The following is a 15,883-nucleotide window of genomic DNA, read 5'->3' on the forward strand; positions in this document are numbered from 1 at the left end:
TCAGGAAACTGGTTAAGATCATACTTTTAGGGATCATTTCTATAGTATGTATCGTTCTCTTACGACACACTAGTGTCCCCACACCTAACCACGATGAGGAGTCGTAGCGTTTCCCTCTGAGCGCGAAGCGGACTTCGAGTGATATCATCTCGATATCTCGCTCGTTGTCATTGATGACCGTTCCTCTACTTCCTTTGCGAGGAAGAGGAGGAGGGAAACGCATTCTGAGTGGTTAGATTTTTTTTAATGAAATGCAAAGAAAGAATATCAGAATAGGGGAATAACCATGGAGAAATCTTAAATATCTAGAGGGGATTAACCCTGAGCCATGTTGTTTCTCCTCGTTTAAAAGCCTGCGCAAATGCAGAAATATATTTGATCACGATTGTTCGACATGGGTACAGAGATGCACTGGTATGCATCACTTTTAGTTCGATCAGGGAGTTCAACCGATGAGTGAGATTAGAGCCCGGCCGCCAAGCATAACTTTTATGATTAAATCTTATGGGATATTTTTTCATATCGAGGCATGCAGGCGGGTACCGGTTCAAGCAAAACTTGATCGCGTTCAATCATTGGATCATATCTCGATAAAATAAGCAGACATAACTATACTAGGGCCCTGGAGCTGTCAGTTAGCTCTTAAATCAATTCCCGACTGGGCAGTATCCCAGTATCGCGAGGTCACCCGAGGTCATAAAGGTAGGAGCAACGAGCTTCCGCTCCAACTGTGTCAAGAAATTATCGAGACGGTGGATGTAGTAGAAAGATGGCATTAATTTATGAGACCTATGGACATCGGGATGATTCCGGGGAGGAATCGCTGGAGCCTACGATTTAACAATGAGTAGGCCTACTGACCTACCCATTCCATTTCCTAGAGTTTTCCTACCCGCACCCTTAAAAAGGAAGATGAGATTTTCTCACTTATTAAAAACTGTTTTCTGTGGCTATACCCGCACATGAAATCACAGGGGACCACAAACGAACTGGTATCATCCATATTATCTCTCCCATCTCCAATCGCACAAAAAAAGCGCATTTGATGACCTTCCCCTTCATGTATTTCGCAGCTTGTTCTCTATTTAAACCATTATCCAGTTTCAGATCACAAACTATCAAAAATCTTCTGCTCGCGCTTTGCAAGATTTCCATACTCTCATGAGCAAGATGTATCCGGGGGGGGGGGGGGGTCAGAACTAATGCCCCCAGAAATGTTGAAAATAAAGGGGAAAGATTTTGCATTTCTACTTTATCTTGCCCCCCCCCCCCCGCATTTTCCCCTTCTTCCACCCACCCCCCCCCCCCAACTTAAAACATTCTGGTGCTGCAACTCGTTGGGATTATGTTTTTGTTAAGAATGATCCATGTGAGGTTTAAATATGTTTTCTCTCCCTCTCTCGTTCTGAGAATTCATATCATTTTTATTTACAATTTTTTCATTAAAAACACATTAAAATCTGTCTACAGCTTTGGTAAATATTCAATAATATGAACAAATATTTTTTTCACCTAAAACCTAACATTACTTTCTTACAAAGTGTATAGGGAATTTTAGATCTTAATTCTTTCTTTAGTTGATTATTCGTGAAAATTTCAATTTTACATTTGAGGATATTCAGTGTCCTCTCTTCTAAAATGGCCAAAATGAATTTTTCATGTCATTTCAAAAAAGTGTTTATTTTATATCTCTAATACTATCAGTTTAAGACATAAACAAATTCACATAGTAATAACCTTGAATAGTGGTGCAGATTTAATTTGGTGCATTCACCAAAAATTAGGAGGCTTCAAAGGAAGAACAAAATATCTGATACTTATCCGACCAATCAAACATGTAAAGATAGAAAATATATAGCATCCATTCAGCTAGGGCCTGTGGAACGGGGGGGGGGGGGGGGGGGGAGGGATAGTGATGGGGCTCCACCCTTGTTTCAATAAATGCGTACAACTATGTAAAAGTTACCATTGAGGTTTTTGCATGGTCAGCCCCCCCCCCCCCCATCAAGACCATTCCAAGGCCCCTGTCATGTAAGTGAATATAAAAAAGTACATACACATTCTCAAATGATATGATAGTGATTAACAGTTCTTTATTATACAATAACCAATATCAAATAAATCATGTAAGTTTATCATGCTACTTTTCACTCAACAAAAATGAAAGCATGTTTGGCAGTACTGAGGTAACTCATAGAATAAACATCTGTATTGCTTTGGTTTATAGCGAAGGTGTTTCGAATGTATTTTCTAAAAGAAAACATTAAGTGCACATTTTCAATATAGTCAAGGTGGTGTTGCTGTCTTTAAGCAGCTTTGGAAGACTAAAATATACAAGTATTGAAAGTGTTATCGTGAAACCAGGGCCATGACCACAGAATCCACTCTTAATTGTCCACATTATTTTGTGTTGCAATAAATAAATGTACAAGACTTCAGGGCTTAAAGCAATCCTAGGCCATGACCATTTATGCCCCTTTTTAAAGGTCTAGTCCACCCCAGAAAAATGTCGATTTGAATAAATGGAGAAAAATCAAACAAACATGATACTGAAAATTTCATCAAACTCAGATGTTAAATAAAAAAGTTATGGCATTTTGAAGTTTCGCTCATTTTTCACAAAACAGTGATACATGTATACACAACTCAGTGACATGCAAATGGGTCAGTCGATGATGTCCATCACTCACTATTTCTTTTGTTTTTTGGTGTTTGAATTGTACAACATAACATTTTTTACATATTTTACAATAAGGACCAACTTGACTGAACCATGTAGTATTAAACAAAGCTGATTTCACATGTTCAGGGAGGAATTAATCATCATTTCCCTTGACAATGAGTTGAAAATTAGAATACTTCATAAATCATATAATAAGCTACAAAATAGTGAGTGGATGACGTCATCGTTCTCCTCATTTGCATACCGACCAGGATGTTCATACAACTGTTTTGTGAATTTAAGCGAAACTTTAAAATGTCATAATATTCTTATATTACATCCGATTTTGATGAAATTTTCAGTGTTATGCTTGTTGGATTTTCCTCTTTTCATTCCAATCAACTCTTTGTTGGTGTGGACTTGTCCTTCAATTTTCCCATTTGTGTTCAGTGGTCACGGTGACCATTTTAAACAGCTTTGGAAGACACAAATATACAAGCACTGAAAATGTTATATAGATGACCATGACCATGCATGCCCCTCTTAATTGGCCCCACCTGTGTTGTAACAAAGAAATGCACAAGTACTGAAAGTGTTATCAGGTAGTTTTTACATTCGCTACAGGAATGGATTCTATAACATAGAATATCTATTGCTAAAAGCCCTTCATGACAAAGCAGTCTGTTGAAAATCAGTGAATCATAATCATGGTTCTGACTCTTGCCTTTCAAACAGAGGGTCGTGGGTTCGAATCCTAGCCATGGCGTGTTTTCCTTCAGCAAGAAATTTATCAACACTGTGCTGCACTCGACCCAGGTGAGGTGAATGGGTACCCGGCAGGATTAATTCCTTGAATGCCTGAGCGCCTAGGCAGCCCAGCTAAGGCCAGGGTAAATAAAGCAGGGCCCGCTGGGAGAACAGTTTTCGGAACTGAAGTGGCTATCCTGGGTAAATATACCGCTATTATCATTATTCTTATAACAGCAGTTTCATCCTGGGGCCCGTTGCAGAAAGAGTTGCGTTTAAACGCAAGTAAAAAATCAATCGCAAGTCCCAAATGCGAGCTGTTGATTGGTTGAAAATCAAGTTGCGCATGGATTTTAGAGTTGCAATCGATTGCAACTCTTTCTGCAACGGGCCACTGGACTCTGAACAAACGAAATAATTGTGATTTTTCGTAAGCTCAGAATCTTACGAAGACCAGCTAGCTAACCTGGTTCACCAATTTTTGACAAAGACCTCTCAGCTGTTCATAGTGATTTGACGGGCATTTTCAATAGATTTACTATGTTATAGAATCTGTTGCATCGGGATTGCAAAAACTAGCTTTTGTGAAACCAGGGCTGAAATCAATCAAAGGCAATGACTGTTGAGGCCCCTCTTATTGGCCTTGGAAATTTGGGGTGCATCTCATACTAGTAATTTTCCCCATTTGTTATGAAATAAAGGAATGTACCCAACAGGAATGTGGCCTTGCTAAAAAACTGTGAAATCTATAGCAAGTGAACAAAATTAACAAACATTACATGTATTACTAGTAATAATATCCTAAAATGAATGTTGAAAATTTCTGGATTATCCCAAAATAATATATCCTGAAATTTAAAATGATCTTTACATCAGTGATAAACAACTTGTAAGTGCTGACAGCTTTCATGGAATGGTGGCCAAAACTACAGTTATAAAGTATAAAAGTATTTTCCAATAAAATTAGTATCACATGGTCATTAATAGTCACTACTACTACTGCTAACAATACTACTACGACATGAACAACTACTACTATTACTACTACTACCTCTTCTTCTACTTCTATTACTACTACTACTGCTGCTACAAGTACTTCTACTATTACTACTACTACTACTACTACTACTAATACTACTACTACTACTACTACTACTACTACTACTACTACTACTACTACTACTACTACTACTACTACTACTACTACTACTACTACTACTTCTACTACTACTAAATGTACTACTACTACTACTACAGACCTGCCAACCTCTGGGAATGAAAAATTGTATTCTGTGATTAAAACAAATGTATTTTTCCCTAAAAACAGTGTATTTCATAATAAAATGTGTGGCGCACTTGCTAATCGTGGTGCTCCAGCTGCATGCAAGGTAAAAAAAGCACACTTCTATTGCAGATGAAAAAAAAAATCAACATTGAAACATGTGTATATCTCACCCTGGTTTTAAACAAAATGATTGAAAAAAAAGTTACCAGAAGTGACATTGATCTAATAACCATATTTGTGTATTTTTTTAATGAAATAGAGACATATAGAGATGATTTTTCTCAATAAATCACAATTAAAAAATAAAATAAAATCTTTTTTCCAATACGTATTTTTAAAAAAAAAACGTACTGCCGTATTTTGGTTTTAAAAACATACTAAATATGCCCAAAACGTACTGGTTGGCAGGTCTGCTACTACTACTGCTGCTGCAACAAGTACTACTATTATTACTACTACTACTAATACTATTACTACTAATACTATTACTATTACTACTACTAATACCATTACTACTACTATTACTACTACTACTACTACTACTACTACTACTACTGCTACTACAACTATTACTGCTACTACTATTACTACTACTTCTTATACTACTTTTACTACTACTACTACTACTACTACTACTACTACTACTACTACTACTACTACTACTACTACTACTACTACTACTACTACCACCACTACTACTACATGTACTTCTTCTTCTACTACTTTTAATACTCCTACTATTATTACTACTAAAGCTATCACCTCTATTTAACCCCCCTCCCCCCAAAAAATATGCATCTTATTGTAATTGTTTTTTTCTTTACCATCAGTGAAACTTAAACACGCTTAATAGTGTCCAGATAATCAAAGAAATTTGTATACATCAATACCATGCCATAGATAACAGGTGGTCCAAATGATTAAACACTGAAAACTTTTGACACAAAATGGCTTTAAATTCTTCTTCACAGGGAACCATGTGCATGTGTTAGATATCATGTTTATTTGCAGCAATATACAGTATTCTGAAGTCGGGTTTAACTTAAACTCAGGTTTAAAGTTGTGGTTTAAGTATGGAGAGCCAATTGTCACATAATTCACTTACAGTAGAGATATCATACTTCAGCTCATTTGGCTCTCAAATCATTCATAATTGTCTAGGAAGTATAAATAGTTGATTGTCTTCACCATTGGTGAATCAGGAAAGAGCATAGTAAACATAAGAAACATACAACTTAATTTTTTTTTGATACTTTTGGCTTGCCATACTTAAACCACAACTTCAAACCTGAGTTTAAGTTAAACCTGACTTCAGAATACGGGCCATAGTGTTCCTGTCTCTATTCCTGCAATACCTACATAGTTTATAGTATATATTTTCACATCATATTTTATTTTGTATTCAATTAGCTCAAATATTGGGTAGCATGGTAGCCAGGAACATGTATAAAGTTTAAACCCTTTTTTCTAGCTTTAGAGAACATGACAAGAAATAAACAAAGAACAATTGCATTATTTTCCTCTTGAAATCAATTCAGATGGCAAAGAATGTAGCGCCATTATCCATATTAACCACAATATGAAAAAGATTAAAAGAAAAAAAAATTATGTAACACATTTACATTTTACATACTGTTATTCTTTTTAGAAAGCTACAGTACTGATACTGATATTGCAATGTATTTTGAGTTTGTGAGTTGAGGCAAAATAATAGCTTTTATGTCACAAAATGGGCAAAGATGTACGATAGCACCATAATATCAGACTAGCGCCATAATACCAGACTAGCACAAAAAAATGGATGAACAATGTATACACCATTAAAGTAACACATTTACAATTCATTCAAAGCACTTGAATTTTCAAGAAAGGCAACTGCATTATACTCAGTAATATTTTGTGCTGTTTTGTGACTGTTTGAATAGAGCAAAAATAATGGCTGTCATGTATTTGAATCTACAACTCTACACAAAATGGGAACTACCTATCGCAGGTCCAAAATAGAATGAGAAGGGAGATTCGTGCAAGATCATGGCTGTACTCAGTACTCGGGTAAATAAAGGCAGTATGAAGGATATCTGGACCTCGTTGCATAAAATTTACCATTATAGTTACTTTGCCATCCAATGGCAACTGCCATTGTAACGATGATCAGCAGCCAATCAGCATCGAGGATTTCAGGGAAGTTACCATTGGATTGATCGCTAGAGGGTATTCATTTGTCTCGCAATCTACTATGGTCAACAAGGAAATTCGTGATCACTCTCGCAAAAAGTGTTCACTAGCTTACAAGTTCACGAGCTTTCGAGTGCCGCTGCAACTCTTTATCAAGTGACACGGATTGTCCGATATCGTACTCTATTTATACTAAGTTACCACTGGATTGATAGTAACTTTTATGCAGCGCGGTCCAGGAGCACATTTCACGAAGAGTCCCGTCAGTGATTTTCACTGAATGATATGCCCTTAGCCAATCAGATGTGAGGATTTTCAATAGCTTATAACAACTTTGAGTGAAAATCACTGACAAACCTCTTCATGGAATGCTTTCTCGACTGTGATGAGTCCCTGCAATATAAACATTGTGAATCAGCTGAGGAATACAGCGCTTCACTTGAATTTCAACCGGTCGAGTATGATTTAATGTCAGTGTAGCATTTGTTGTCATAGACCTTAGTCCGAGTTAGCACAGTTGTAGGACTGAATGGTTTGAAAGGCAATCTTGGTGAAGAATTACTTTGCAAATTTGTTTGAAAAATTTATAAAATCTCTATGCATGGGATGCTCCGTCTTATAAACAAAATCCCATAAAATAATCAACCTTTATCTCATGCAACCCCCAATACTCTCCATTCTTACTTCACTTCATGAACTTCACAATCTGCAATGATTTTAGAACATTACAAGTCTTTCATATCAACAGGCAGTGTGCTAGGTAAGCACTTGCCCGATTGCTAACTAATTTTAGCCATAATATGTATTGGAGTACATGGATGAGTAGTCCTTGCCTTACATCACTATGACATCCCATATGCGGCCAATTTGAAGTCTCCATGGGTATAGTGATTACCAATATTTACAACTTTTAAAAAATCATAACTTTCTTGTTTTTTGTCCAATATTGTTCAAACTTTCACTTATCAACTTGTCTGATTTTTCTTTATCTTATAAAACCATGTTTTTATTTGGGTTGGATTCCCCTTTAAATATCTAGATGGGATTACCGGTATCCCTGAGCAATGTTGTTTCTCCTCGTTTTAAAGCCTGTGCAAATGCATACATATTTGATCACGATTGTTCGACATGGGTACAGAGATGCACTGGTATGCATCACTTTTGGTTAGATCATCAGGGAGTTCAACCGATGAGTGAGATTAGAGCCCGGCCGCCAAGCATAACTTTTTATATTTTTCATACCGAGGCATGCAGGCGGGAACCGCGGTTCAATCATTGGATCATATCTCGATAAAATAACCTAAAATAAGCAGACATAATACTAGGGCCCTGGAGCTGTCAGTTAGCTCTTAAATCAATTCCCGACTGGGCAGTATCCCAGTATCGCGAGGTCACCCGAGGTCATAAAGGTAGGAGCAACGAGCTTCCGCTCCAACTGTGTCAAGAAATTATCGAGACGGTGGATGTAGTAGAAAGATGGCATTAATTTATGAGACCTATGGACATCGGGATGATTCCGGGGAGGAATCGCTGGAGCCTACGATTTAACAATGAGTAGGCCTACTGACCTACCCATTCCATTTCCTAGAGTTTTCCTACCCGCACCCTTAAAAAGGAAGATGAGATTTTCTCACTTATTAAAAACTACTGTTTTCTGTGGCTATATACCGCACATGAAATCACAGGGGACCATGCATGAAGAAAAAAAAACAAACGAACTGGTATCATCCATATCATCTCTCCCATCTCCAATTGCACAAAAAAGCGCATTTGATGACCCTCCCCTTCATGTATTTCGAAACCAGATTCGCAGCTTGTTCTCTATTTAAACCATTATCCAGTTTCAGATCACAAACTATCAAAAATCTGCTCGCGCTTTGCAAGATTTCCATACTCTCATTAGCAAGATGTATCCGGGGGGGGGGGGGTCAGAACTAATGCCCCCAGAAATGTTGAAAATAAAGGGAAAGATTTTGCATTTCTACTTTATCTCCCCCCCGCATTTCCCCCTTCTTCCACTCACCCCCCCCCCCAACTTAAAACATTCTGGTGCTGCAACTCGTTGGGATTATGTTTTTGTTAAGAATGTTAAGGTTTAAAAATGTTTTCTCTCCCTCTCTCGTTCTGAGAATTCATATCATTTTTATTGACAAATTTTTCATTAAAAACACATTAAAATCTGTCTACAGCTTTGGTAAATATTCAATGATATGAACAAATATTTTTTTCACCAAAAACCTAACATTACTTTCTTACAAAGTGTATAGGGAATTTTAGATCTTAATTCTTTCTTTAGTTGATTATTCGTGAAAATTTCAATTTTACATTTGAGGATATTCAGTGTCCTCTCTTCTAAAATGGCCAAAATGAATTTTTCATGTCATTTCAAAAAAGTGTTTATTTTATATCTCTAATACTATCAGTTTAAGACATAAACAAATTCACATATAACCTTCAATAGTGGTGCAGATTTAATTTGGTGCATTCACCAAAAATTAGGAGGCTTCAAAGGAAGAACAAAAAATCTGATACTTATCCGACCAATCAAACATGTAAAGATAGAAAATATATAGCATCCATTCAGCTAGGACCTCTGGAACAGGGGGGGGGGGGGGGAGATAGTGATGGGGCTCCACCCTTGTTTCAATAAATGTGTACAAATATGTGAAAGTTACCATTGAGGTTTTTGCATGGTCAGCCCCCCCCCCATCAAGACCATTCCAAGGCCCCTGTCATGTAAGTGAATATAAAAAAGTACATACACATTCTCAAATGATATGATAGTGATTAACAGTTCTTTATTATACAATAACCAATATCAAATAAATCATGTAAGTTTATCATGCTACTTTTCACTCAACAAAAATGAAAGCATGTTTGGCAGTACTGAGGTAACTCATAGAATAAACATCTGTATTGCTTTGGTTTATAGCGAAGGTGTTTCGAATGTATTTTCTAAAAGAAAACATTAAGTGCACATTTTCAATATAGTCAAGGTGGTGTTGCTGTCTTTAAGCAGCTTTGGAAGACTAAAATATACAAGTATTGAAAGTGTTATCGTGAAACCAGGGCCATGACCACAGAATCCACTCTTAATTATCCACATTTGTGTTGCAATAAATAAATGTACAAGACTTCAGGGCTTAAAGCAATCCTAGGCCATGACCATTTATGCCCCTTTTTAAAGGTCTAGTCCACCCCAGAAAAATGTAGATTTGAATAAATGGAGAAAAATCAAACAAACATGATACTGAAAATTTCATCAAACTCAGATGTTAAATAAAAAAGTTATGGAATTTTGAAGTTTCGCTCATTTTTCACAAAACAGTGATACATGTATACACAACTCAGTGACATGCAAATGAGTCAGTCGATGATGTCCATCACTCACTATTTCTTTTGTTTTTTGGTGTTTGAATTGTACAACATAACATTTTTTACATATTTTACAATAAGGACCAACTTGACTGAACCATGTAGTATTAAACAAAGCTGATTTCACATGTTCAGGGAGGAATTAATCATCATTTCCCTTGACAATGAGTTGAAAATTAGAATACTTCATAAATCATATAATAAGCTACAAAATAGTGAGTGGATGACGTCATCGTTCTCCTCATTTGCATACCGACCAGGATGTTCATACAACTGTTTTGTGAATTTAAGCGAAACTTTAAAATGTCATAATATTCTTATATTACATCCGATTTTGATGAAATTTTCAGTGTTATGCTTGTTGGATTTTCCTCTTTTTATTCTCATCAACTTTTTGTTGGTGTGGACTTGTCCTTTAATTTTCCCATTTGTGTTCAGTGGTCACGGTGACCATTTTAAACAGCTTTGGAAGACACAAATATACAAGCACTGAAAATGTTATATAGATGACCATGACCATGCATGCCCCTCTTAATTGGCCCCACCTGTGTTGTAACGAAGAAATGCACAAGTACTGAAAGTGTTATCAGGTAGTTTTTACATTCGCTACAGGAATGGATTCTATAACATAGAATATCTATTGCTAAAAGCCCTTCATGACAAAGCAGTCTGTTGAAAATCAGTGAATTATAATCATGGTTCTGACTCTTGCCTTTCAAACAGAGGGTCGTGGGTTCGAATCCTAGCCATGGCGTGTTTTCCTTCAGCAAGAAATTTATCAACACTGTGCTGCACTCGACCCAGGTGAGGTGAATGGGTACCCGGCAGGATTAATTCCTTGAATGCTTGAGCGCCTAGGCAGCCCAGCTAAGGCCAGGGTAAATAAAGCAGGGCCCGCTGGGAGAACAGTTTTCGGAACTGAAGTGGCTATCCTGGGTAAATATACCGCTATTATCATTATTCTTATAACAGCAGTTTCGTCCTGGGGCCCGTTGAAGAAAGAGTTGCGTTTAAACGCAAGTCAAAAATCAATCGCAAGTCCCAAATGCGCGCTGTTGATTGGTTGAAAATCAATTTGCGCATGATTTTTAGAGTTGTGATCGATTGCAACTCTTTCTGCAACGGGCTCCTGGACTCTGAAATACAGAATTGTGATTTTTCGTAAGCTCAGAATCTTACGAAGACCAGCTAGCTAACCTGGTTCACCAATTTTTGACAAAGACCTCTCAGCTGTTCATAGTCATTTGACAGGCATTTTCAATAGATTTACTATGTTATAGAATCTGTTGCATCGGGATTGCAAAAACTAGCTTTTGTGAAACCAGGGCTGAAATCAATCAAAGGCAATGACTGTTGAGGCCCCTCTTATTGGCCTTGGAAATTTGGGGTGCATCTCTTACTAGTAATTTTCCCCATTTGTTATGAAATAAAGGAATGTACCCAACAGATAGACGGAATGTGGCCTTGGTCAAAAACTGTGAAATCTATAGCAAGTGAGCACAAATTAAAAACAAACATTATATGTATTATAATAATGATATCCTAAAATGAATGCTCAGAATGTCTGTATAATCCCAAAATAATATATCCTGAAATTTAAAATGTTCTTGACATCAGAGATAAACAACTTGTCAGTGCTGACAGCTTTCATGGAATGGTGGCCAAAACTACAGTTATAAAGTATAAAATTGTTTTCCAATAAAAGTAGTATCACATGGTCATAAATAGTCACTACTACTACTGCTAACAATACTACTACGACATGTACTACTACTATTACTACTACTACCTCTTCTTCTACTACTACTACTACTACTACTACTACTACTACTACTACTACTACTACTACTACTACTACTACTACTACTTCTACTAAATGTACTACTACTACTACAGACCTGCCAACCTCTGGGAATGAAAAATTGTATTCAGTGATTAAAAAAAATGTATTTTCCCTAAAAACAGTGTATTTCATAATAAAATGTGTGGCGCACTTGCTTATCGCGGTGCTCCAGCTGCACGCAAGGTAAAAAAATGCACACTTCTATTGCAGATGAAAAAAAAAATCAACATTGAAACATGTGTATATCTCACCCTGGTTTTAAACAAAATGATTGAAAAAAAAGTTACCAGAAGTGACATTGATCTAATAACCATATTTGTGTATTTTTTTCATGAAATAAAGACAGAGATGATTTTTCTCAATAAACTACGATTGTAAAAAAAAAAAAAATTAAATTTTCCAAAACGTATTTTTAAAATAAAAAACGTACTGCTGTATTTTGGTTTTAAAAACATACTTAATACGCCCAAAACGTACTGGTTGGCAGGTCTGCTGCTGCTACTAATACTACTGCTGCTGCTGCAACAAGTACTACTATTATTATTACTACTACTACTACTACTACTACTACTATTATTACTACTACTACTACTACTACTACTACTACTACTACTACTACTACTATTACTACTACTACTACTACTACTACTACTACTATTACTATTACTACTACTACTACTACTACTACTACTATTACTACTACTACTAAAACTACTGCTACTACAGCTATTACTGCTACTACTATTACTACTACTTCTTATACTACTTTTACTACTACTACTACCACTACTACTACATGTACTTCTTCTTCTACTACTACTACTACTATTACTACTACTACTAAAACTACTGCTACTACAACTATTACTGCTACTACTATTACTACTACTTCTTATACTACTTTTACTACTACTACTACTACTACTACTACTACCACTACTACTACATGTACTTCTTCTCCTACTACTATTAATACTCCTACTATTATTACTACTAATGCTATCACCTCTATTTACCCCCCCCCAAAAAAAAAAAAATATGCATCTTATTGTATTTGTTTTTTTCTTTACTATCAGTGAAACTTAGAACAGGCTTACTAGTGTCCAGATAATCAAAGAAATTTGTATACATCAATACCATGCCATAGATAACAGGTGGTCCAAATGATTAAACACTGAAAACTTTTGACACAAAATGGCTTTAAATTCTTCTTCACAGGGAACCATGGGCATGTGTTAGATATCATGTTTATTTTGCAGCAATATATAGGCCCGTATTCTGAAGTCGGGTTTAACTTAAACTCAGGTTTAAAGTTGTGGTTTAAGTATGGATAGCCAATTGTTACACAAATCACTGACAGTAGAGATATCATACTTCAGCTCATTTGGCTATCAAATCATTCATAATTGTCTAGGAAGTATAAATAGATGATTGTCTTCACCATCGATGAATCAGGAAAGAGCACAGTGAACATAAGAAACATACAACTTAATTTTTTTTTATACTTTTGGCTTGCCATACTTAAACCACAACTTCAAACCTGAGTTTAAGTTAAACCTGACTTCAGAATACGGGCAATAGTGTTCCTGTCTCTATTCCTGCAATACCTACATAGTTTATAGTATATATCTTCACATCATATTTTATTTTGTATTCAATTAGCTCAATATTGGGTAGCATGGTAGCCAGGAACATGTATAAAGTTTAAACCCTTTTTTCTAGCTTTTGAGAACATGACAAGAAATAAACAAAGAACAATTGCATTATTTTCCTCTTGAAATCAATTCTGATGGCAAAGAATGTAGCACCATTATCCATATTAACCACAATATGAAAAAGATTAAAAGAAAACAAAAATTATGTAACACATTTACATTTTACATACTGTTATTCTTTTTAGAAAGCTACAGTACTGATATTGCAATGTATATGAGTTTGTGAGTTGAGGCATAATAATAGCTTTTATGTCATAAAATGGGCAAAGATGTACGATAGCACCATAATATCAGACTAGCACAAAAAAATGGATGAACAATGTATACACCATTAAAGTAACACATTTACAATTCATTCAAAGCGCTTGAATTTTCAAGAACGGCAACTACATTATACTCAGTATTTTTTTCTGCTGTTTTGTGACTGTTTGAATAGAGCAAAAATAATGGCTGTCATGTATTGGAATCTACAACTCTACACAAAATGGGAACTACCTATCGTAGGTCCAATATAGAATGAGAAGGGAGATTCGTGCAAGATCATGGCTGTACTCAGTACTCGGGTAAATAAAGGCAGTATGAAGGATATCTGGGCCTCTTTGCATAAGAGTTACCATTATAGTAAATTTGCCATCCAATGGCAACTGCCATTTTAACGATGATCAGCAGCCAATCAGCATCGAGGATTTCAGGGAAGTTACCATTGGATTGCACAATCGCTAGAGGGTATTCATTTGTCTCGCAATCTACTATGGTCAACAAGGAAATTCGTGATCACTCTCGCAAAAAGTGTTCACTAGCTTACAAGTTCACGAGCTTTCGAGTGCCGCTGCAACTCTTTATCAAGTGACACGGATTGTCTGATATCGTACTCTATTTATACTAAGTTACCACTGGATTGATAGTAACTTTTATGCAACGGGGTCCAGGGTAACATTTCACGAAGAGTCCCGTCAGTGATTTTCACTGAATGATATGCCCTTAGCCAATCAGATGTGAGGATTTTCAATAGCTTATAACAACTTTGAGTGAAAATCCCTGACAAACCTCTTCATGAAATGCTTTCTCGACTGTGATGAGTCCCTGCAATGTAAACATTGTGAATCAGCTGAGGAATACAGCGCTTCATTTGAATTTCAACCTGTTGAGTATGATTTAAAGGTATAGTTTAACTTTGTGAGCAGCCAATTTAAAAAAATTCTCAAACCAAGATGAAACATGTATACAAGTGCATGTATTAGAACTAATAAACCCTGAAAACAACCATTATTGAGAATGAAAAGCTAAAACTACAAGGCAAATCCTGACTTTGTAAAAAGGCGTCTTATAGACGCCTAAATAGTACACATAACTGTACGGGATGAAATTAAGATGGTGTTTCCGGTCACTTTATATTTCAATTTCTGAAGCACTAAATTATGATTTTCGAACACAATTTTTTCTGGGCTTCATTTTTGTAACATATCACAGACACAGGTGACAAGTGTGACATTCTGGCTAAGATTTTTAAAAAGTCAAACCAATGTTAACCAATCACTTTAATGTCGGTGTAGGATATGTTTGTCATAGACCTTAGTCCGAGTTAATACAGTTGTAGGACTGAATGGTTTGAAAGGCAATCTTGGTGAAGATTTACTTTGCAAATCTGTTTAAAAAATTGATAAATTTCTATGCATGGGATGCTCCGTCTTATAAACAAAATCCCATAAAATAATCAACCTTTTTCTCATGCAACCCCCAATACTCTCCATTCTTACTTCACTTCATGAACTTCACAATCTGCAATGATTTTAGAACATTACAAGTCTTTCATATCAACAGGCAGTGTGCTAGGTAAGCACTTGCCCGATTGCCCGGGGCAAGTAAAAGTTACAGTCAGGCAAGTGTTTTCAAGTAAAGACCAAAACTACTTGCCTGAATTGGGAAAGCAATATTCTCACAGTAGAATGACTAAAATTAGGGTCAATATGATATGATATTGACCCTTATTTTGATCATGGAAGGCAAGATAAAATCTTTTTGGAAAAAGAAATGCAATAACAAGGTAGATCAAGATCAGTACACGTCAAAAGAGAGAAAAG

At 36.1% G+C, this 15,883-nt stretch overlaps 1 non-coding gene across 1 annotated transcript; it reads left to right on the top strand.

Moving 5' to 3' along the window:
- Positions 1-14: 14 nt before the first annotated feature.
- Positions 15-233, top strand: LOC121405613. Its single transcript, XR_005968658.1, has one exon. It is a non-coding gene; the product is annotated as a small nucleolar RNA U3 (small nucleolar RNA).
- Positions 234-15,883: the final 15,650 nt, after the last annotated feature.

The sequence above is a fragment of the Lytechinus variegatus genome, chromosome 18 (genome assembly GCF_018143015.1).
Source record: "Lytechinus variegatus isolate NC3 chromosome 18, Lvar_3.0, whole genome shotgun sequence".
NCBI lineage: Eukaryota > Metazoa > Echinodermata > Echinoidea > Temnopleuroida > Toxopneustidae > Lytechinus > Lytechinus variegatus.